The sequence below is a fragment of the Lampris incognitus genome, chromosome 8 (genome assembly GCF_029633865.1).
Source record: "Lampris incognitus isolate fLamInc1 chromosome 8, fLamInc1.hap2, whole genome shotgun sequence".
NCBI lineage: Eukaryota > Metazoa > Chordata > Actinopteri > Lampriformes > Lampridae > Lampris > Lampris incognitus.
Genome location: NC_079218.1, coordinates 62517681 through 62542000, shown reverse-complemented (window position 1 = coordinate 62542000; position 24320 = coordinate 62517681). Strand labels below are relative to the sequence as shown.

Here is a 24320-nt window from a genome sequence, read left to right as displayed (position 1 = left end):
TCGGAGTTAAAGTTTTGGAAAAAATTACTGGACAGCTCTTTCTACATACTTCGCTTAGTGTAAGGGTTTTATCAGGCAGACAATCGCACAGAAAATACCACAGCAACAGAGACCAACTATTCGTAGTAGCCAAGCTAACTAAGGCAATGGCATTCCTGATGGGAAGTATCAAGTTTCTTGCAGTGAAAGTTTGATAAAATTAATGTACGGCTATTCTACATATTTCACTTATAGTAAGGGTTTTATCTGTTCAGTCAGACAATCCAGCAGAAATACAATAGCAACAGAGACTAACTCTTCGTGGTAGCCAAGCTAACCAGGGCAATGTCATTACTGAGGGAAAGTACCAAGATTCTCGGAGTGAAAGTTTTGGATAAAATTAATGGACGGCTCTTTCTACATGTTTCGCTTAGATCTAAGGGTTTTATCGGCTCAGACAGACAATCGCACAAAGAATACCGCAGCAACAGAGTAACTCTTCGCAGTAGCCAAGCTAACCACCGCAATGGCGTTTCTGATGGAAAGTACCAAGCTTCTCAGAGTGCAAGTTTTGGATAAAATTACTGGACAGCTCTTTCTACATATTTTGCTTAGTGTAAGGGTTTTATCAGCTCAGGCAGACAATCACACAGAACATCACAGCAACAGAGTCCAACTCTTCGTAGTAGCCAAGCTAACTACAGCAATGGTATTACTGATTGAAAGTACCAAGCTTCTCAGAGTGAAAGTTTTGGATAAAATTAATGGACGGCTCTTTGTACATGTTTCGCTTAGCGTTTTATCAGCTCAGGCAGTCAATCGCACAGAGAACACCACAGCAACAGAGACCACCTCTTCATGGTAGCCAAGCCAACTACGGCAATGGCATTTCTGATGGAAAGTACCGAGCTTCTCAGAATGAAATGTATGGATAAAATTAATGCATGGCTCATTCTATATCTTTGTTAGTGTTGCGGTAGGTTTGGGTTAAGAGTTTTATCTGCTCAAGCAGACAGTCTGTTGATGTGGTATTCTCTGTGGGACTACTTTTGAGCAGGAAAAATCCTCACCCTAACCCGAACCCTACGGTAGCCCTGAACGAAATATGTAGAAAGAGACATCCGTTAAGTTTATCCAAAACTTTCACTCTGAGAACCTCGATACTTTACATCAGAAATGCCATTGCCATGGTTAGCTGACTACCGCCAAGAGTTAATCCCACAGAGAATACCACAGCCACACAAACTAACTTAGCGGTAGCCAAGCTATCGATAGAAATGGCATTTCTGATGCAAAGTACCGAGCTTCTCGGTATGAAAGTTTTGGATAAAATTAACGGAAGTATCTCTATACATCTTTCATTCAAGGTTGGCTTAGGGTTATGATGAGGGTTTTTCCTGCTCAAAAGTAGTCTCACAGAGAATACCACAGCAACAGAGACCATCTGCCTGAGCCGTCAAAACCCTTACACTAAACCTATCCCAATCCTTACAAAAAAAATGTAAAAAGAGCCAACCGCTAATTATATCCAAACCGAAAGCTCCGAAACACTAATTTCCCATCAGAAATACCATTGCTATGGTTAGCTTGGCTCCTGCTAAGAATTAATCCCACAAATAATACCATAGCAACAGAGACTGTCTTGGGAGGTTGCCAAACTAACCATGGCAATGGCATTTCTGATGGAAAGTACAAAGCTTCCCGGAGTGCAAGGTTTGGATAAAATTAACAGACGGCTCTTTCAACACATTTGGTTTGGGGTAGGGTTTGTGTTAGGGTAAAGGTTTTACCTGCTCAGGCAGCAAATCCCACAGTAAAAGAGACCAACTCTTCGCCGTAGCCACGCTAACCATGGCAACGGCATTTCAGATGAAAAGCACTAGGTCAACTTTATGGTTAGGGTTGAATGCCAGAGCCAACACATGTCAACTGAGCACCACCGCCAATGCCCAAGTGCTTGCTTAGAAATACCCCCAGGTTTAGGGTTAGGGATAGAGTTTGATTGGTTAAGTCTAGGGGCAATTTGGATGTTTATTCTTTACAACTAATCTCCCATTGTTCTATAATCTTGATCATGTTATCCCGTTTTAAACTTGAAAAGTTGTTAGTGGGGTTTGGAACAAGGAAAGTGTTTTTTGTTTGGATTTTTTTTAATTGAACTTTTCTGCAATTGCAATATAATGTTTTAAGAGTTACGACTATGGTTTAGGGTTAGGTTTAGATAAAATTGATGAATTTCTGCACCTTTTTACCACTCAGAACATGCTCCTTCCCTTGATGCTCCCATAAAAGGAACACTGGACGGTCACTGAAAGCAGAGTTTGGGATTAAACCACTTCTCCATACCTACTTCGCGCTCAGCAAGAAGCACCCCAGCTCATCATCGTGGGTGGGGTGACTCACACTTTAGAAAAACATTACTTGAGATAAAAACTAATGAACTTATCCCCAAAGTTAGGATTAGGTTTGGCTAAACATAACGGATGGCTCTATATCTTTCAGTTAGGGTTGGGACAAGGATTTTATCTGCTCTGGCAGACAATCCTACAAAGAACACTACAGCAATAGAGAAACTCTTCGCAGTAGCCAAGCTAACCACGGCAATTGCATTTCTGAAGGAAAGAACCCAGCTTTTCAAAGTAAAAGGTTTGCATAAAATTAACGGACAGCGCTTTCTACATGTTTCGCTTGAGGTAGGGTTTGGGCTTATCTACTCAGTCACACCATTTCACAACAACAGAGAACAACTCTTAGCAGTAGCCAGGCTATCTATGGCAAAGTCATTTCTGAAAGAAAGAACCAAGCTTCTTAGAGTGAAAGTTTTGGATAGAATTAATGGAGGACTCTTTCTACATCTTTCGGTTAGGGATGAGTTAGGCTAAGATTTTTATCTGCTCGGGCAAACGATCCAACACACAATACCACAGCAACAGAGAATAATTCTTCGCAGTAGCATTTCTGAACATGGAACGATAGTTTCAGATAAAACTAATGGATTGCTCTTTCTACATGTTTCGGTTGGGATAGGGTAAGGGTTTTACCTGCTCAGGCAGACAATCTCATGGCAACAGAGGCTAACTCTTCACAGTAGCAAAGCTCACCATGGCAATGACATTTCAGATGGAAAGTACCAAGCTTCTCGGAATGACAGTTTTTCGATCTTATTAATGTATGCACTTTCTACAATGTTTCAGTTTGGTTGGCGCAAGGGATTTACCTGCTCAGGCAGAGAATTACTTCATCGTAGACAAGCTAACCACAGCAATGGCACTGCTCTTCTCAAGTACCGAGCTTCTGAGTGATACTTTCGGGGCAAAAAATTGACAGAGGCCGTTTCTACATGTTTCACTTAGGGTAAGGGTTTTATTAGCTCAGGCAGACAATCGCACAGAGACTACCACAGCAACAGAGACTAACTCTTCGCAGTAGCCAAGCTCATTACGGCAATGGCATTTCTGATGAAAAGTACCAAGCTTCTCGGAGTGAAAGTTTTGGATAACAATCCTGAACAGCTCTTTCTACATATTTCGCTTAGTTGTAAGGGTTTTATCAGGTCAGTCAGACAATCGCACAAAAAAATACAACAGAAAATAATTTTTAGCAGTAGCCAGGCTATCTATGGCAAAGTCATTTCCGAAAGAAAGTACCAAGCTTCTCGGAGTGAAAGTTTGATAAAATTACTGGACAGCTCTTTCTACATATTTCGCTAAGCAAAAGGGTTTTATCAGCTCAGACAAACAATCGCACAGAGAACACCACAGCAAAAGAGAATGACTTCGTAGTAGCCAAGCTAACTGCAGCAATGGCATTCCTGATGGAAAGTGCCAAGCTTCTCGGAGTGAAAGTTTTGTATAACATTAATGGACGGCTCTTTCTACATGTTTCACTTACGGTAAGGGTTTTATCCGTTCAGGCGGACAAACCCACAGAAATACAACAGACTAACTATTCGTGGTAGCCAAGCTAACCACGGCAATGGCATTTCTGATGGAAATGACCAAGCTTTTTGGGGGGAAAAGATAAAATGCCCGGCTTTTTTTTACATATTTCGCTTAGTGTAAGGGTTTTATCCGTTCAGGCGGACAATCCCTCAGAAATACAACAGCAACAGAGACCAACTCTTCGTGGTAGCCAAGCTAACCACGGCAACGGAATTTCTGAAGCAAAGAACCGAGCTTCTTGGAGTGAATGTTTTGGATAAAATTAACAGACGGCTCTTCCTACATGTTTTGGTTGGGTTAGGGTAAGTGTGTTACCCGTTTAAGCAGACAATCGCAGAAATACAACAGCAACAGAGACTAACTCTTCATTGTAGCCAAGCTAACTACGAAAATGGAATTTCTGATGGAAAGTACCAAGCTACTCGTAGTAAAAGTTTTGGATAAAATCGCTGGACGGCTTTTGCTATATATTTCGCTTAGTTGTAAGGGCATTATCTGCTCACAGAGAATACCACAGCAACAGAGACTAACTCTTCGCAGTAGCGAAGCAAACAACTACAATGGCATTTCTGAAGGAAAGAACAGCTTCTCGGACTGAAAATTTTTGATGAAATTAACGGAGTGCTTTCGAAATGTTTCACTTACAGTAAGGGCTTTATCTGTTTAGGCGGACAATCCCTCAGAAATACAACAGCGACAGAGACTAACTCTTCGTGGTAGCCAAGGTAACCACGGCAATGGCATTTTTGAAGGAAAAACCAAGCATCTTGGAGTGAAAGTTTTGGACAAAATTAACGGATGGCTCTTCTTACATGTTTTGGTTGGGTTAGGGTAAGTGTGTTACCTGTTTAAGCAGATAATCGCACAGAGAATACCATAGCAACAGAGACTAACTTCATTGTAGCCAAGCTAACCACGGCAATGACATTTATGATGGAACGTAGAGGTACTCGTAGTAAAAATTTTGAATAAATTTACCGAACGGCTCTTCCAACATATTTCAGTTAGTATAAGGGTTTTATCAGCTCAGGCAGTCAATCGCACAGAGAATACCAGAGCAACGTAGACCAACTCTTCGCAGTAGCAAAGCTAACCACGGCAATGGCATTTCTGATGGCAAGTACCAAGATTCTTGGAGTGAAAGTTTTGGATAAAATTAATGGATGGCTCTTTCTACATGTTTCACTTATGGTAAGAGTTTTATCAGCTCAGGCAGACAATCGCACAGAGAATATCACAGCAATAGAGACTAACTCTTCGCAGTAGCCAAGCTAACCATGCCAATTGCATTCCTGAAGGAAAGAACCAAGCTTCTCGTAGTAAACGTTTTGGATAAAAATCAACGGATGGTCCTTGCTACATGTTTTGGTTGACAGTGTTTGAGTTTAGGGTCAAGTTTTTCTGCTCAGGCGGACAGTGCCCAAGCGCTGGCTTAGCGATACCCCAATATGAGTGTTATGGAGAGATTGATGGGTTCAATTTGGATGTTTTTTCTTCTTTACAACTGATTTGCCACTGTCCTGTATCTTGATTAGTTTATCCCGTGTTAAACTTGAAAAGTTGCTGGTGAGGTTTACAGCATTTTTAAAACATTTTTTTTAAATTGAAGTTCTTTGCTATGGCAGTTCGTTTTTAGAGTTATGTTTCAATAAAATTGATAGATTTCTCCATTTTACCAATCAGAGGATGCATCTTGACTCAAAAGCACACAACTTGAGATTATCCACCGTTTATTCTGTTTTAAACTTGAAAAGTTGTTGGTGGGATTTGGAGCATTAGAAGTGTTTTTTTTTTGTTGAAGTTCGCAGCTATTGCAGTTTAATGTTTTTAGGGTTAAGTTTAAAATAAAAGTAATTGATGGCTTTCTCAATGTTTTTCTTTTACCACTCAGAGCACGCTCTTTGCCTCAAAAGCACAGAGCTTGTAATCAAATCACTTCTCTGTACCTGCTTCATGCTCAGGAAGAAGCACCGCAGCTCATCATCGTGGGTGGCGGACTCACGCTTAGAAACATTTTTCAAACCAAGAACGACAGAAATGACCGCTGAAAGTGTAGTCTTCTGAATCTTTGGGTTAGGATTAGGTTTGCATAATTTGACGGAAATGGCATTTCTGATGGAAAGTACCGAGCTTCTCAAAATGAAAGTTTTGGATAAAATTAATGACTGTCTCTTTCTACATGTTTTGGCCAGGGTTGGCATAGGGTTACAGTGAGGGTTTTTCCTACTCAAAAGTAGTTCCACAAACAATACCACAGCAACAGACAGTCTGCCTGAGCAGGTAAAACTCTCATACTAAACCTATCCCAACCCTTACAGAAAGATGTAGAAAGAGCCATCCGTTAATTATATCCAAACCTTAAGCTCCGTGACAGTATTTTCCGTCAAATACCATTGCCGTGGTTAGCTTGACTTCTGCTAAGAATTAATCCCACAAAGAATACCATAGCAACAGAGACTGTCTTGGCAGTTGCCAAGCTAACCATTGCAATGGCATTTCTGATGGAAAGTACAGAGCTTCTTGGTGTGAAAGGTTTGGATAAAAATCAACATACAGCTCTTTCAACACGTAAGGGTAGGGTTTGTGTTAAGGTAAAGGTTTTACCTGCTCAGGCAGAAAATCCCACAGCAACAGAGATTAACTCTTCATGTTAGCCACGCCAACCATGGGAATGGCATTTTTGATGGGAGATACTAGGCTTCTCCGAGTGAAAGGTAAGGGTTAGAATTGAATGCCAGAGCCAACACACGTCAACCAAGTGCCTCAACAATGCCCAAATACTGGTTTAGGGTTACGAATTTGCAGAGAGTCTGATGGATTGGGTATAGGATCTATTTGGAGGTCGTTTATTCTTTACACTTGATCCCCCATTGTCTTCCCTCTTGATTAGTTTATCCCGTTTTAAACTTGAAAAGTTGTTGGTGGGGTTTGCAGCAATACAAGTGGGTTTCTTTTATTGAATTGCACTTCTACAATCGTCATGTTTTTAGGGTTTGGACTAAGTTTTAGGGGTAGGTTTAAATAAAATTGATGAATTTCTACATTTTTAACCACACAGAACATGCTCCTTCCTCTTGATAACTCCATAAAAGCAACACTGAACAGTCACCAAAAGCACAGAGTGAGTGATTAAACCACTTCTCTGTACCTGCTTCGCGGTCAGGGAGAAGCACCCCAGGCTCATCATGGTGGGTGGCGGGACTTGCACTTTAGAAAAACATTTCAAGATAAAAACTAAAGAAATTATCTCTAAATTAGTATTAGGTTTTGATAAACTCAATGGATGGCTCCATATCTTTTGGTTACGGTTGGGGTAAGACTTTTATCTGCTCTGGCAGACAATACCACAGCAATAGAGACCAACTCGTCGCAGTAGCCAAGTTAACCACGGCAATGGCATTTCTGATGGAAAGTAGAGCGCTTCTCAGAGTAAAAGCTTTGCATAAAATTAACGGACAGCGTTTTCTACATGTTTCGCTTGAGGTAGGATTTGGGTTAGGGTAAGGGTCTTATCTGCTCAGCCACACAATCCCAAAGAAAACGCCACAGTAACAGAGACCAACTCTTCATAGTAGCCAAACTAACCACAGCAAAGTCATTTCTGATGGAAAGTACCGAGCTTCTCGGAGTGATAGTTCCGGATGAAATTAACAGACGACTCTTTCTACATGTTTCACGTAAGAGTTTTATCTGCTCAGCCAGATAATCCCAAAGAAATACCACAGCAACAGACAGTGTTGGTGGTAGCCAATGGCATTTCTGATGGAGCGATAGTTTTGGCTAAAATAAACGGATGGCTCTTTCTACATGTTTCAGTTGGTTTAGTGTAAGTGTTTTACGTGCTCAGGCAGACAATCCCACACAAAATAGCACAGCAACAGAGACTAACACTTCACGGTAGCCAAGCCAAACACAGCAAGGAAAATTCAGAAGTACCGACTTTCTCGTACTCGAAATTTTGGATCAAACTAACTGACTTTCTTCATGTTTTGGTTGAGGTAGGGTTTGGTTAAGGGTTTTATCGGCTCAGGAAAACTCACAGCAACTGAGACCAACCCTTCGCAGTAGCAAAGCTCACCACGGCAATGGCATTTCTGATGGAAAGTACCCAGCTTCTCTGAGTGACAGTTTTGGATCTTATTGCCGTATGCTCTTTCTACAACGTTTCGTTTTGGTTAGCGCAAGTGTTTTACCTGCTCATGCAGACAATCCCACAGCAACAGAGACTAACTATGTCGTAGCCAAGCTAAACACAGCAATGGCACTGCTCTTCTCAAGTACCGACTTTCGGAGTGACAGTTTCGGAAAAAAATTTCACGGAGGCTGTTTCTACATGTTTCACTTAGAGTAAGGGTTTTATCAGCTCAGGCAGACAATCGCACAGAGAATACCACAGCAACAGAGACTAACTCTTCGTAGTAGCCAAGCTAACTACGGCAATGGCATTACTGATGGAAATTACCAAGCTTCTCGGAGTCAAAGTTTTGGATAACATTAATGGACGGCTCTTTCTAAATGTTTCATTTATAGTAAGGATTTTATCTGTTCAGGCGGACAATCCCGCAGATATTACAATAGCAACAGAGACCAACTCTTCGCGGTAGCCAAGCTAACCACGGCAATGGCATTTCTGATGGAAAGGACCAAACTTCTCGGAGTGAAAGTTTTAGATAACATTAATGGACAGCTCTTTCTACATGTTTCACTTATGGTAAGGGTTTTACCTGTTCAGTCGGACAATCCCGCAGAAATACAACAGCCTCTTCGTCGTAGCCAAGCTAACCACGGCAATGGCATTTCTGATGGAAAGTACCAAACCTCTCAGAGTATACGTTTTAGATAAAATTAATGGACGGCTCTTTCTACATTTTTCGCTTAGTTGTAAGGGTTTTATCAGCTCAGCCAAACAATCACACAGAGAATACCACAGCAACAGAGTCCAACTCTTCGCAGTAGCCAAGCTAACCACAGCAATGGCATTTCTGATGGAAAGTACCAAGCTTCTTGGAGTAACAGTTTTGGATGAAATTAATGGACGGCTCCGTCTACATATTTCGCTTAATTGTAAGGGTTTTATCAGCTCAGGCAGTCAATCGCACAGAAAATACCACAGCAACAGAGAAAAACTCTTTGTAGTAGCCAAGCTAACTACGGCAATGGCAGTCCTGATGGAAAGTACCAAGCTTCTCGGAGTGAAAGTTTTGGAAAACATTAATGGACGGCTCTTCCTACATGTTTCGCTTAAATGTAAGGGTTTTATCAGCTCAGGCAGTCAATCGCACAGAAAATACCACAGCAACAGAGACTAACTCTTCGCAGTAGCCAAGCTAACCACCGCAATGGCATTTCTGATGGAAAGTACCAAGCTTCTCAGAGTGAAAGTTTTGGTTAACATTAATGGACGCCTCTTTCTACAGGTTTCACTTATGGTAAGGGTTTTTATCTGTTCAGGCGGACAATCCCGCAGAAATACAACAGCGACTGTCTGCCTAAGCAGATAAAACCCTTATACTAAACCTTTCCCAACCCTTACAAAAAGATGTAGAAAGAGCCAGCCGCTAATTATATCCGAACCACAAGCTCCGAAACACCCCGTATCTTCCACCAGAAATACCATTGCCGTAGTTAGCTTGGCTCCTGCTAAGAATTAATCCCACAAATACCATAGCAACAGAGACTGTCTTGGCAGTTGCCAAGCTAACCACTGCAGTGGCATTTCTGATGGGAAATACAGAGCTTCTCGGTGTGCAAAATTTGGATAAAATTAACAGATGGCTCTTCCAACACGTTTGGGTTGGGGTTTGTATCAGGGTAGAGGTTTTACCTGCTCAGGCAGCAAATCCCACAGAAAACCCCACAGCAAAAGACCAACTCTTCGCGGTAGCCAAGCTAACCACGGCTCCGGCATTTCACACTGAACATACTAGGTTAACTTTATGGTTAGGGTTGAATGCCAGAGCCAACACATGTCAACTGAGCACCTCCGCCAATGCCCAAGTGCTAGATTAGAAATACCCCAGGATTAGGGATATGGATAGAGTTTGATTGGTTAAGTCTGGGGGCAATTTGGGTGTTTATTCGTTACAACTGATCTCCCAGTCTTATATCTTGATTACTTTATCCCGTTTTAAACTTGAAAAGTTGTTGGTGGGGTTTGGAACAATACAAGCGTTTGTTGTTTGTTTTGTTTTTTTTCAAATTGAACTTTTCTGCAATTGCAATTTAATGTTTTAAGAGTTAAGACTAAGGTTTAGATCAAATTGATCAATTTCTGCACTTTTTTCCTTTTTACCACTCAGAACATGCCCCTTCTCGATGCTCCCATAAAAGGAACATTGAACGCCATCTAAAGCACAGAGCTTGTGATTAAACAACTTCTCTGTACCCACTTAGCGCTCAGGAAGCACGCCAGCTCATCATCGTGGGTGGCGGGACTCACTTTAGAAAAACATTTCTCACAAAAACTAAAGAACTTATCCCCGAAAGTAGGATTAGGTTTGGCTAAACGTAACGGATGGCTCTATATCTTTCGGGTTAGGGCAAGGGTTTCATCTGCTCTGGCACACAATCCTACAAAGAATACCACAGCAAGACACCAACTCGTCGCAGTAGCCAAGCTAACCACGGCAATGGTATTTCTGATGGAAAGTACTGAGCTTTTCAGAGTAAAAGCTCTGCATAAAATGAACGGAGAGCGCTTTCTACATGTTTCACTTGAGGTAAAGTTTGGGTTAGGGCTTATCTGCTCAGTCAGACAATCCCACAAAAAAAATACAACAGAGAATAACTCTTAGCAGTAGCCAAGCTATCCATGACAAAGTCATTTCTGATGGAAAGTACTGAGATTTTCCAACTGAAAGGTTTGGATAAAATTAATAGATTGCTCTTTCTACATCTTTCGGTTAGGGATGAGTTAGGCGAAGAGTTTTGTCTGCTCAGGCAAACAATACCACATCAACAGGGACTACCTCTTCGCAGTAGCATTTCTGAACATGGAGTGATAGTTTCAGATAAAATTAACGGATTGCTCTTTCTAGATGTTTCGGTTGGGATAGGGTTTTACCTGCTAAGGCAGAAAATCCTACAGAGAATACCACTGCAACAGAGAATAACTTCGATAGACAAGCTAACCACAGTAATTGCATTTCAGATGGAATGTACCGAGCTGCTCGGAATAAAATCTTTGGATAAAATTAAGGGTTGGGTCGTTCCACATCTTTTGGTTAGAGTAGAGTTACAGCAAGGGTGTTATCTGCTCAGGCAGACAATCCCACAGAAAATACCACAGTAACAGAGACCAACTCTTCATAGTAGCCAAACTAACCACAGCAAAGTCATTTCTGATGGAAAGTATCGAGCTTCTCGGAGTGATAGTTCCGGATGAAATAAACAGCCAACTCTTTCTACATGTTTCACTTAAGAGGAAGGGTTTTATCTGCGCAGCCAGATAATCCCATAGAAATACCAAAGCAACAGGCAGTCTTGGTGGTAGCCGAAGCCGACCACGGCAATGGCATTTCTGATGGAGAGAAGCGAGCTTGTCGCAGCGATAGTTTCGGGTAAAATAAACGAATGGTACTTTCTACATGTTTCGGTTGGGTTAGGGTAACTGTTTTACCTGCTCAGGCAGACAATCCCACAGCAACAGACACTACCTCTTCGCAGTAGCCAAGCTAAACATGGCAATGGCATTTCTGCAGAAAAGAACAGAGCTTCTCGGAATGAAAATTTTGGATGAAATTAACGGAGTGCTTTCTACATGTTTCGCTTAGGGCAAGGGTTTTATCCGTTTAGGCGGACAATCCCTCAGAAATCCCACAGCAACAGAGACCAACTCTTCATCGTAGCCAATCTAACCATGGCAATGCGGATGGAACGTACCGAGCTTCTCGGCGCGATAGTTTTGGATGAAATAAACAGAGGGCTCTTTCTACATGTTTCGGTTTAGTTAGGGTAAGTGTTTTACCTGCTCAGGCAGACAATCCCACAGCAACAGAGACTAACTCTTCGTGGTAGCAAAGCTGACCATGACAATGGCATTTCTGATGGAAAATACAGAGCTTCTCAGAGTAAAATTTTTGGATCCAGTTAAAAGAAGACTTTCTACATTTCGGTTGGGGTAAAGCTCCATCTGCTCAGGCAGATAATCCCACAGAATATACCACAGAAAGTGACTAACTCTTCGCGGTCGCCAAACTAAGCACAGCAATGTCATTTCTGAAGGAGAGTACTGAGCCTCTCGTAGTCAAAGTTTTGGATCAAATTAACAGATGGTTCTTTCTACATGTTTCGGTTTAGGGAGGGTTTGGGTAAAGTTTTAACTGCTCAGGTGGACAGTGCCTAAGCGCTGGCTTGGAGAAACCCTCAGGTTAAGGATTATGGAGAGAGTTTGATGGGTTAATGGTAGGTTCAATTCGGATGATTTTTCTTCTTTACAATTGACCTCCCACTGTCTTGTATCTTGATTGGTTTACCCTGTTTAAACTTGAAAAATTGATGGTGGGGGTTGGAGCATTATAAATGATTTTTTTTGAAGTTCACTGCTACGGGAGTTTGTTTTTAGGGTTAGGTTTAAATAAAATTAATTGATGGCTCTCTGCATTTTACTACTCAGAGCATGCTTCTTTCCACAAAAGCACAGAACTTGTGATTAAACCACTTCTCTGTACCTGCTTTATGCTCAGGAAGAAGCATCACAGCTCATCATCGTGGGTAGCAGGACTCACTTTAGAAACACATTTCTCTAGAACAGCACAGCAACAGAGACTAACTTCGCAATAGGCAAGCGAACCATGGCAATGGTATTTCTGATGGATAATACTGACCTTCTCGGATTGAAAGTTTAGGTGTGAATGCCCGGGTCAGCGCGTGTCACCAGAGTGCCGGCTTGGAGATACCCCCAGAATTAGGGTTAGCGATGTGGATAGAGTTTGATGGATTAAGGATACGGTAAATTTGGATGTTTCTTCCTTACAATTCACCTCCCATTGTCTTCCATCTTGATTAGTTTACCCTGCTTTAAGCTTCAAAAGTTGTTGCTGGGGTTTAGAGTAATAAGCTTTTTTTTTTTTTTTTTTAAGTTGTCTGCTATTGCAATTTAATGTTTTTAGGGTAAGGATTAGGACTAAGGTTTAGGTCTGGATAAAACTGGTGGATTTCTGGATTTTTCCCCCCTCAGAATGTGCTCCTTCCTCGACGCTCCCATAAAGGAGCACTCAACGGTCATAAAAGCAGAGTTTGTCATTAAACAACTTCCCTGTACCCGCTTTGCGCTCAGGAAGATTCACAACAGCCCATAATCGTGGCTGGCGGGAATCACTTAGAAACATATTTCATGTTAAGTAAGGCAGAAATGATCGCTGAAAATAGTCTTCTGCAGCTTTTGGTTAGCGTTAGGTGTGGATAAACTTAACGGATGGATCTTGCGGTTAGGGCTGGGGTTTGATCTGCTAGGGTAGACAATGCTACAGCAGAGACTGGCTGCCTGAGCAAACAAAAAAAAAAAACCTCTTACCCTAGTTCTACCCCCAAGTCTAACAAAAAAGTGTAGAATGAGCTATCTGTTAATTTTATCCAAACCTTTCACACCGAGAAGCTCTGTACTTTCCATTAGAAACGCCACTGCAGTGGTTAGCTTGGCAACCGCCAAGACAGTCTCTTACTATGGTATTCTTTGTGGGATTAATTCTTAACAGGAGTCAAGCTAACCACAGCAATGGCATTTCTGATGGGAAATACTGAGTGTCTTGGAGCTTTAGGTTTGTATACAATTAACGGATGGCTCTTCCTACATTTTTAAGGGTTGGGATAGGTTTAGTATAAGGGTTTTATCTGCACAGGCAGACCGTCTCTGTTGCTGACCATAACCCTATGCCAACCCTGACCGAAAGATGTAGAACGAGATGGCTCTTTCTACATGTTTCGGTTAGGGTAAGGTCAGCTCAGGTAGACAATCGCACAGAAAATACCACAGCAACAGAGACTACCTCTTCGCAGTAGCCAAGCTAACCACTGCAATGGCATTTCTGATGCAAAGTACCAAGCTTCTCAGAGTGAAAGTTTTGGATAAAATTACTGAAGTGCTTTCTACACGTTTCACTTAGGGTAAGGGTTTTATCCGTTTAGTCAAACAATCCCTTAGAAAACCCACAGCAACAGAGACCAACTCTTCATCGTAGCCAAGCTAATTATGGCAATGGCACTGCGGATGGAAAGTACCAAGCTTCTCGGAATGAAAGTTTTGGATAAAATTAACGGACGGCTCTTTCTACATATTTCGATTAGTTTAAGCGTTTCATCAGCTTGGGCAGTCAATCGCACAGAGAATACCACAGCAACAGAGGCCAACTCTTCACGGTAGCGGCATTTATAACGGAACGCACCGAGCTTCTCAGAGTGACAGTTTTGGATAAAATTAACGGATGCCTCCTTGTACATGATTCGGTTGGGTTTATCTACTCAGGCAGACAATACCACAGCAAAAGAGACTAACTTCGCAGCAGCCAAGCTAACGACGGCAATGGCATTTCTTATGTAAAGTCTTGAGCTTCTCAGAGTGAGTTTTGGATAAAATTTCCGGATCTTTCCACACCTTTGGGTTCGGTTTTTGTTAGGGTAAGATTTTACTTGCTCAGGTAGACAATCCCACAAAGAACACCACAGCAACAGAGACTAACTCTTCACAGTAGGCAAGCGAACCATGGCAATGGCATTTCTGATGGATAATACGGACCTTCTTGTTGTGAAAGTTAAGGGTTGAATGCCCGGGCCAGCGTGTCACCAAAGGGCCTCCGCCAGTGCTGGCTTGGAGATACCCCCAGAATTAGGGTTAGGGACGCGGATAGAGTTTGATGGATTAAGGATACGGTGAATTTGGATGTTTCTTCTTTACAATTCACCTCCCATCTTGATTATTTACTGACCTGTTTGATGCATCCGTATAAATCTGGATGCAACCGTGTAATTATCAATGTAAGCCTGTATTTTATTTCAATCAGAATTCAAATCCTTACATTTGTTCTTTTTTAATAATGGAAATCTACTGAGGAATCTGGAAGTATCCGAGGTGGTATTGCTGGCAAAGGCACTGTTGGCTCAATGTTTAATTGATCTACTTCAAATTATATTGCCTTCTGTGTCATTGTCCATCCAAAGCTTTTTGTTTCCCTTCTCTCCTTTTTCCAACAAGGGACTGAAGTGTCTAGTGTTGGATGATCCTGACTATGGCCCTTTAATTAGCCCAGTAGTTCAAGGATAACTATCCTTCATTTCTAGTGGCATGTCTTCCATTTCTACCTGTAATGCTGCTGTTGGGCTTGTTTTAAATGCACCTTTGCATTATCTCAAAGCCTGATATTGTACCTTATCTCATTTTTTTCCCCAATGTTGGCTGCTGACCCATACACTACACCGCCATAATCTAATACTGACCAAAGTAAACCATTCTATATGGCCTTCAAAGCAGTTCCATCTGCCCCATTCACTTCCAACTAAACACCATTACATTTAGTACCTTCTTACATTTGTCCACTACTTTCTGAATGGATAAGCATGTAATTCTTTCATCGAACCATATCCTTAAAAACTGAAAGGGTTCCACTTTTCCAATTCTTGATTACATAATTTGTTTTATTTCATTATCAGTTCTTTTCCTTGTAAAGAACATTGTTTTTGTCTTAACTGAAAATCTAAAACCCCATATATGACAACTCTACTTTCATAATAGCCCCCTGCAGTTTCTGAAGGCAGCAATCATCTTCGTCAGTTTACGTGCCATTGGGAGGGCTGTCCTGCTCATTACCGATTGGCTCTCTGCTGTGTCTCCAGGCAGATTTGGAGTTTGGGTGTGTTTTTTTTGGAAAAAGAAAAAAAGAATTCTAACTAAACATTCTCTCTCCTACAGACTATGCGATTTGGGCTGTCTCAGATGACTAAACGTGGTGATATGTTTGGTCGGGGTTCTAAAAGTGGTCTTACGTTGCACTGCGAGACAGGTTCAAAGATGGCTATAATTCCAGTCTTACAACCGAAGATAACCTGGGACAAAAGTCTGACAGTGTCACAAAGTTAGGATGACCATCTCACAATGTGACCGTTAGTACGAGCTACGTCTACTAACCAACCAACGGAAATTATGCACTGATCAACGCAATGCAAAATGTGAAGTGGTGGCACGTTGGCTCTCTGCATGATGAAGACTCGTCTCGTTAAGCTAGCTGGTATAGCTAATGTTAGTGTTAAAAGCCATGTTACTCCACATTACGAGCTGTAACATTTTCTGTTTTGAAATACATTTTCTCTTGATCAATCAATTATTAGTGACATTGGACATATTCACAACCATCCTGTTCACATTCCATATGTGCCCTAACTTTACAATGTTAAACCAGAGCCTGTCTGCCATTTGGAAATTCTTTGCTTAAACGTCGCATTGTTGTCATGGTGACATGTATGGCTGGAGCTAGTGTTGCTGCCGAATACCAAAGTTTGGAGAACACCAGAGGATTTGATACTTGAATTTGTGAAAGATCTCTACAACTTGTCTATGCGTGCATGCCCAATGTGGGTTGCATTCAAATTAATTGGAACAAGTTGTGGGTTTGTTGGATCTTGTAATGCTACCATGGATGGCTTTCTTCAAAGGAAGCAGACTTGTACACCCCAGCAAGCAACTGCCCTCACTGAACTAGTCCTAGTTAACCATTCATTAAAAAATACATTTTTGAATGAAGGTCTCATCTTTATCGTTACCGCATGCCTAAAACAACCTCAAGCTACATTTGAAAGCAGAAAGATAAATAAGAGCCATTGAGTAACTGAGTCATAATCTGAATCATCGATTATTTGTATCAATCGATAAGTTATTCGACTGTCAAAATAGTTTAGTTGCAGCCGTAAATGAAACTACATCAACAAAATAAGAACAAGTACTTGTACATTTAATAGCCGTCTGCTGCACGGGTAGCGAGCTGTATGTGGCCTTATGAAATAATTCAGGTCATCTCTATACCATGAACAGAAAAAAATGGGGCAAATGAAATGTAGGCATAAACAGGAATCAAAAACACAAAGCTTAATCATAGAAAACAAGCTTTACAAAAGAGCTGCAATTGCTCATGTGAGAGGTTTTCACTTAATTATATTCCAATTCTTACCCAACTGAAAGTGATTTAGTAAATTGTGCAAAATGTGTTCAGATGAAGTTTGTAGGTTATTGCTAAGGTAGGACTACATGACAGGCTAAATATTGCATATTTATGATTTTATTTATTTAATTAATATGCACTCTCCCAAAGAAATAAAGTATAAAATAAAAACAAAGAGTACTACAACTACTTACATTTCTTGGTGGTTGATTGTTGATATCTGTGACAGTCTATCACAAAGACGTGGCCTGTGTTCGGATCTGGGACTTTAGGCTCTCTCAGTCTCCATCCAAGTTCTTTAAGAGAATCTACCACATATTTTGCTGCCTGTTTTGACAAGACCTAATCACAAGGAACAAGACAAGGCTTACATTAATGAAAGTATATGTCAATGCATGAATTCTTTTGCTATCCATGCATCAATTATCCAAACTGTTTATCCTGCTCTCAGGGTCGCGGGGATGCTAGAGCCTATAAATTAGATGGGTACATTGGCATTTTTATAGTCTTTCCCTTTTGTACAAGGTAACCATACAATCATAAAACCAAATGCTAAATAACTGAACAATTGCAGCTCAACACTCAGGAACATTTATTCACACAGTTTTTATTACCTTTCTTGTGGGCTGTCCCTTCTGTGAGGGTGCCGAGTCCATCAATTTCCAGGGCCTGCAATTTAAATACAACCATCTTTATACAGGAGCATTAGCAATTTGCTAGTCCAGGTGGGCTGACACTCGGATGGAAACATTGCACCAAGAAAACCTCATCGGCTACATTTCAGCAAACAGATGCAGTGTGCGTTTCTGGACAATAGAGGGCACTCCATCCTCCCCCAATACTCACAGCAAAATGCAAGTTTTCCTTGCCTCCCTGCCATTTATATTAGCGAGCTCTCAGCACAGTGCTGCATCAGGTTGGATGAAATTTAAAGCCTTGAAACTATAAAAATGTTTATCAGGTAGTGAGTGCTGCTCAGTGCTTGCTAGGTCAAGAAATTAAAAAAAAACGGTTGTTAGCCAGTTTATTAGACATCTGACGCCATAATTTGCTCCTGTGCAATCACAAAACTTCCACCTCAATCAAGGCGGAGCCAGACAGGTGTCTGGGGTGAAACTGGACACCCCTGACGCCATCCTAAAACTTCATTCGCCATCACTTGCAGTTTGATGCCGATTGACATCTCATTTCACCTCTTCTTGAAAGAAGAGTCTATTTTGACATCCGACAGCGCCTTTCAAAATCGAGGATGAGAAAATATTTCCACAGCTCACGAGTTATGCAAGTGACTGACAACTATGGCAGACCTACGGCGAAAGCACCATTTTGAACTAAGTTTTAGCATCGACTTAAGGTTTCCTGAACAACTTTTACAAAAGTTGCGTGGCTGTGTAGATGCATACTAACCATTTGACTCAATAACAGATCAGCTGAGAGAGCTCGGTTCCCTGTTTAGCCTAACATTATGTTTACATCTGCGCTAGTAATACACATTATGCATAGACAGTTAACTGTTGTAAGTTACAGTACACAAGTGTTTCGCTAATGTGGGGTAATTAATACAAAAGTGTTCAGCAAGTTAACATTTAGCAATCTAAATCCATCAACTCAGATTTTCGTTCTTTAACTCAGAACGAACAATTCTTATCAAGCCGTTAACATTACCACAATTTGCAGATCGCCCGTTTGCCATTGTAAGGTATAGGAAATTATAGCTAGCTACTTGAGAAATGTTTTTGAATAAAAACAACCTTGCAGTAATTGCAGGGAACATTGTTTAAGTTTGTAACCTTGGTGGGCACCAAAATTATTTTTCTTTTCCAAGTCCATTTCTGCTTGATAATATTTTGTGCAAGCATATCTTGCATTTTCACAAAACAAAAAATTGTTTGACTTGGTAATCAGAGGTCTGTACAAGTTGGTCATAACTGGTACATCAAATTGCAGTGTTTTTTTGTAAATTTACTTCCATGAATAAGCTATGCAAATTATGTCACACACACAAATACCATTTATCTCCTTGAGCTTTATTTCCTGAAAATATTTGATGTTCAACACTTACAGACCCAGATTATATATTCATTAAAACAGAGTGACCCCAGTCTCTCCAGTATACGAGTACAGCACAGTGTGTGAGAAAGAAATTGAGCTGCAGTTCTGGAGGTAGAGACACTGGCTATTCATAGTATGTTAAAGAATTCTAGTGAAGTAACCCTGTGGACCACACTATGTGCCACATTGAAGAACTCCAGGCTAAGTGAATTATCACTTCAACCTCTAATCAGCAACCATAGGATTCATTCATACTCATTTGATGCCAGGTTAGGGTTATACACTAGTTTTCTGTCATTGTCTATGGACCTCCTGAATTAGCCTTGGCCACTCCCTGTATAAAACTCTAGTTCCACTACTGGGTGGATCTTCTACATTTCATGAAACAGAAGTGCCTGTAGCAACAAGAACTACCTTTGCCGATTTTTTTAGGGTCGATAAGAAGGGTAGTAGTGGTGCTCGACTCAGGCTTAAATGTCTCAGCCCTACATGGAACGTTAAAACGGACGAAACAGAAAGTTATTTTAAAGGAAAACCATAAGGTAGTGTTTAAAAGCAGGGTACAGCCAGGGGCTATCAAAGCTAGGAGATTTATTTGATGGCCAAACTTTACTATCCTTTCAGTGTTGTTACAGACAAAATGATGCTTGGGGCTCCAATTGGTGTAACACATTTAATTTAGTCGGAAAACTGTACAAAAGCAGAGAACAAAATATTATCAGAGGACTTCATCTTTCTGTAGTGGTCTCATCACTCGCATCATGTACCGACAAAGTTTCTAGAATCAGCAACCTAATTTTGATTCTCTTAAACAATACAAACATCAATATACAATCAAACATCAATACCATCATTCAACTCATACAATAATACACAATTGTACCTTCCTAGTACCAAGTTTACCACTCTTCAATTACAATGTCCTTATTAACCCATATTTCGTTTACAGATTAAGATCTTTCTTACAAGACTCCAGTTGAGTATAAAAGGTTAGGTGTCCCTCCCCTTAGAGGTTGAGGTAAATAACTTCGATAGTGGGTTAACCAATTTATACCCTATCGTTTACAAAACAAGCATTCTATAGTTACATACACACAATATATAAAATATGTATTGTTCATTACAGACTGGATACCTGTTTTACTGTTCCAACATGTCCTGACCCTGAAATATCTTAGAAGGTTGGCATTACTGCATTAAAGAGGTATATTTAAACATACGTTAACATTTACCAATCAAACCATTCTTATTTTGAAAACCAGTATACTTATCTTTTAAGAATAGCAGATAAACTCTTTAAGAATAACATGTCTATTTAAAAGGACCTGTGTTTACTTGATCTGATACACCGTGTTCGTACTGCATGAACGCCATACTATGCCTTGCACTGACTGTGCGCTGATGTAGTTCACAGAATTAGAAAGGCTACGTTCATCGACCCATTACTACACGCAGTCACAATCCATTACGTGTCTAATCTATTGTCATCAAGCCATTAACACATTAATATATTCTATTTATTGTTAATCCCCATTAGTCTGAAGATGACGAGCTGATTCACTAGCCATTCTACTAGCACGCGGTGTCTCCCACCTTGTGGTGAACGTAAGCTAGGCACTGCAGGGTTTTACTGTAGTCCAAGCTAGCGGTTAGCTTAGCTAGAACCTCATAAATGAATGACAAATCGTCTTCGGATAATTAAGCTAATCAGCGATCTAGCCTGCTAGCACCGATTATAATAAGACAGAGGCCTCTATCATATTGATATCTCGTCTTTTGTGAATACAACATTTACGTGACTCGTTCCGTCGGCGGTCGCCATTTTACTGCTGTTGCTAGTCTAACGTCGTCATGCTAAAATACGGTCCAAATCGACATTTCCTTCCATAATGATCACCGTTACCATTCACTCGAGTGTACAACGTCATTACATTTATCAGACTGATAATCATGATCAACCTACCTGTAGAAAAGTAGAGAATACAAAATATTATCCGAGCGCTGAACCTTTCTATCGTGGTCTCAGCACTCACATGACGTACTGACGAAGCTTCTAGAATCACCAACCTACAGACGCTTCGGGAATACTACTCACTGCGCCCTCTGTTGGCCAAGCGTACGTTGATCATAGTGACCAGTAATAATATTACAATTTCTGTACTTTGACAAGCAAGTGTTTATTTCTGTACATTTACAACAAACAAACAAAAAAATGGGGGCATCCGTTTACATTAACCAATTTTAACAAAGTGCCACGTCAGCAGTTGCAGCAACAATATGGCTTGCAGAGAGGTGGAATTTTTTTTAAGATACTTGCAAATCAGACACTTCATCACTAAAGATACATTAAAAACCATGAATGCCACCTCACCATCCCCCTCAACTCCACTCTGAGGGAGATGGTGAGGCGGCATTGGACAGGTATGTCACCAGTGCCTCTGGCTGGTTAAGACCGTCACGGTTGCTGCGTCTCCAGCCTGGACTTTGCAGACATTCAACACCTTTGACTTGACCACTACAGTTCCAGTCTGATCTGGACCCAAATAGCTGCAGAAAACCAAGTAACACTATTGTCACTCTGTTTCTAGCTGCACCATAAGTCATTTTGGTCATATTTGAACATTTTACTTGCCTCACAACAAGACCCAACTGTTTGGTGACAGATGCACGTCTGTTGTCTCGTCAACCATTATGTCCCAGGCTGGAGACTTGGACACCTCCGTCACCAATTGGCGGTCGAGCATCTTGCTTATTAGCTTCCAGCATCTCTACATGGTTTAGCACCCCTCATACCTATCTGACAGCTTATCCGATTATGTTCCGAGCCGATCTTTTAGATCCTCTGGTGCTGGCCTGCTCAATGTCGCTAGAATGAACTACAAAAAGTATGGCGAGGCAGCCTTTTGTTTTTAATGCACCGACAGCTTGGAATAGACTCCCAACAAGTAAAAGCAACATCCATAGATAGTTTTAAGAATCAGCTCAAGACCCATTTCCATGCTCTTGCTTTTAATAAATTCCATTTTATTTCTTTTACCTTATACTGTGGTTTTATTTCTTGCCTTGTGTTTTTGCCTAGGTCTGTGTTTTATTACTTTTAACTTCTGTATTGTTGAGTTTTATCGTTTCCCTTTTTTTTAAAAATGTAAAGCACTTTAAGCTGCATTTTATGTATGAAAGGTGCTATACAAATAAAGTTTTATTATTATCTATGATGTGACTGCTGGTGTAGGAGCCAGCTTTAAAGTCAATTGTAATAGTCACTCTTAATAGCTTTTTGAAAACAGATTGTCGTGTAAGAGCTATTGAAAATTTTCAAATATTGACACCTTACAATGATAGTATTACCAAAGTTTTTATATCTCATCCAAAACATCCACATCCTAATTAAAAAAAATGTTTTTTAAAAACCCTTGATAAAAGTATCATCTCGTTCATATGGGGGAATAAGTCTTGCCGAATCAGACAAACCCATCTCCAAAGACCAATGCACTAAGGAGGCCTGGCTTTGCCCAATTTCCTTTACGATTGGGCATGCAATATTCAGAAAATAATTCACTGGTTTGAAGAAAACCCAATTGCAGGAAAGGCAGACTGGGTATGATTAGAGTTCTCATCATGCCAACACCATTTTGGCTCAGTGGTTGGTGCAGCCTTGACCCTTCTTAGCAATAACCTCAGTTCGAATATAATAGTCAATCACTCAATAAGAATATGGACTCAGTTTAGAAGGCATTTTGGGCTGCAAGGAACTTTATTCTCTGCCCGATTAAGTCTAATCATTCCCTCTTGTACAGACGCTGCATTTACTTTATGGTTTAACAAAGGGATTAGATCAATCCATAAAAGACATTTGTATCTTTTCCTCAATTATCCAAAGTCTATGACTTATCTGAGAACCACTTTTGTTATTTACAGATCAGGAGTTTTGCACAAAAGACATTTCTCATTTCCATACAAACCCCTTAAAAAAAAACACGTCGACCATTTCCTGGAATTGACTTCAGACCACAGAGGTAGGACATCTGAGATTTAGGAGTTCATTAACATCAAGCAACATTCCACGGAAAATGTAAAACTGGCCTGAAACACCTTTAACGGATGACCAATGGGACTCCATTTTAGATTTGATAAACATTGTCTGCATCTGTACAACTTTCAGTTGTATTAAGCCATGTTTAGCAAAGTACATTTTACTAATGCTAGATTGGCAAAGATTTATCCAAACATTGAGCCTTTATGTGGATCAAGGCAGCCAAGCATATCACCAGTACCCAGCCATAAAAGATTTATCAAAAACGCTGCCTTCGAAGGGATCCGAGCATCAGCACAGAGCCCACCCACCCCAACCATAGACTGTTCTCCCCCCTGCGCTCTGGGAGGCGCTACAGGAGCGTCAGAGCCCACAGTACCAGGCTCAAAAACAGCTCCTTTCCACAAGCTGTTGCCCACCTGAACCTGGCTAACCACTGAATGTCTAGATATTTTGTACTCCAGCTCTCTCTTTAAACTTATTTTAGCTTTTGGTCTTCATGTGTGTACATCTTATATTGTGTTCGTCCGTCTTGCACCGTTTGGTGAAGCCACAGCCCTCATTTCATTTTTAACATGTGCCTGCACATTGTTTTTAAAGACAATAAATTTAATTATGCCCTCGATGTAGAGGCCACCCGGCAGATTTAATGCACAAGTTTTGGCTGTGTCTGAATCTCTACCTTGTGGATAAGAATTTTCGGTAACACTTTCTACGAAGCTTGCATCTATAATGCCTCGACCCCTATGTGACTAGAGTGCACTGTGCCAACATTTGGAGGCAGAGTAATGACTTTCACCTTTGAATAATACCCCATTTTGACTACTGAGCCCCTCCTTAAATGCCAGTATTCCCTTGCTGCAAGTGGAGCTTCAACTCTGAAATCTGACCCTGCGGCTGTCCTGAAACCAGTCTGGGGTGCTCGTCGTTGTCCGTGTGTTGCCGGATCTGTACGAGTCGCCCATCTGTGACATTGCGGTAGTCAGCCCGGTTGATGAGCTCCACATCCAGCTGCTGTCTCTAAACTACAGACAGCGTGATCGTTGTGCATGGACCCCACGTGTTTGACAGTGGCTCTTCTGAGGGTCTCACTGACGTATATCACTGGTCCCAGCTTCTACACTGTACTCGTGTCGTAGTTTAGTTTACATTATTACGACAGTGACCCCC

General features: G+C 40.9%; 2 non-coding genes and 4 pseudogenes across 2 annotated transcripts; all 6 read right to left on the bottom strand.

The window, feature by feature from the left end:
• Nucleotides 1-2229: 2229 nt before the first annotated feature.
• Nucleotides 2230-2442, bottom strand: LOC130117353 (small nucleolar RNA U3). The gene has a single exon (XR_008810649.1). It is a non-coding gene; the product is annotated as a small nucleolar RNA U3 (small nucleolar RNA).
• A 3360-nt stretch (nt 2443-5802) lies between these two features.
• LOC130117368 (small nucleolar RNA U3) lies at nt 5803-5980 on the bottom strand (annotated as a pseudogene).
• A 989-nt stretch (nt 5981-6969) lies between these two features.
• On the bottom strand, nt 6970-7187 carry LOC130117356 (small nucleolar RNA U3). Its single transcript, XR_008810652.1, has one exon. It is a non-coding gene; the product is annotated as a small nucleolar RNA U3 (small nucleolar RNA).
• Nucleotides 7188-10210: 3023 nt separating this feature from the next.
• Nucleotides 10211-10415, bottom strand: LOC130117360 (small nucleolar RNA U3; annotated as a pseudogene).
• Nucleotides 10416-12525: 2110 nt separating this feature from the next.
• Nucleotides 12526-12689, bottom strand: LOC130117372 (small nucleolar RNA U3; annotated as a pseudogene).
• A 400-nt stretch (nt 12690-13089) lies between these two features.
• On the bottom strand, nt 13090-13293 carry LOC130117366 (small nucleolar RNA U3; annotated as a pseudogene).
• Between the last annotated feature and the right edge of the window lie 11027 nt (nt 13294-24320).